This window comes from Sinocyclocheilus grahami, unplaced genomic scaffold (assembly GCF_001515645.1).
Source record: "Sinocyclocheilus grahami isolate Dianchi unplaced genomic scaffold, SAMN03320097.WGS_v1.1 scaffold932.1, whole genome shotgun sequence".
Taxonomy (NCBI): Eukaryota; Metazoa; Chordata; class Actinopteri; order Cypriniformes; family Cyprinidae; genus Sinocyclocheilus; species Sinocyclocheilus grahami.
Window position 1 is genome coordinate 448475 of NW_015506111.1, and position 272 is coordinate 448746.

Here is a 272-nt window from a genome sequence, read left to right on the forward strand (position 1 = left end):
TTTAGTCTCTGCCACTACCTCCAGAAGCATACGCATAGACATGCACACACTTAAACATGTTTGTTTTTCACTGTGTATTTATCAGCAGTAATACAGCAGCGGTCAGACCAGGTGAGCAGTTTATTGACCAGTTATCATGAGGGAACGTCATTTTTTTTAGGTTGTTGTGTCTGTCTTCAACAAACAAAGGGTGCACCACATTGCCAAGCAGAACACTTAAATTACAGAGAGACATTTTCACAGGGCCGTGCAGAGACCTTTAGAGGGGCAGG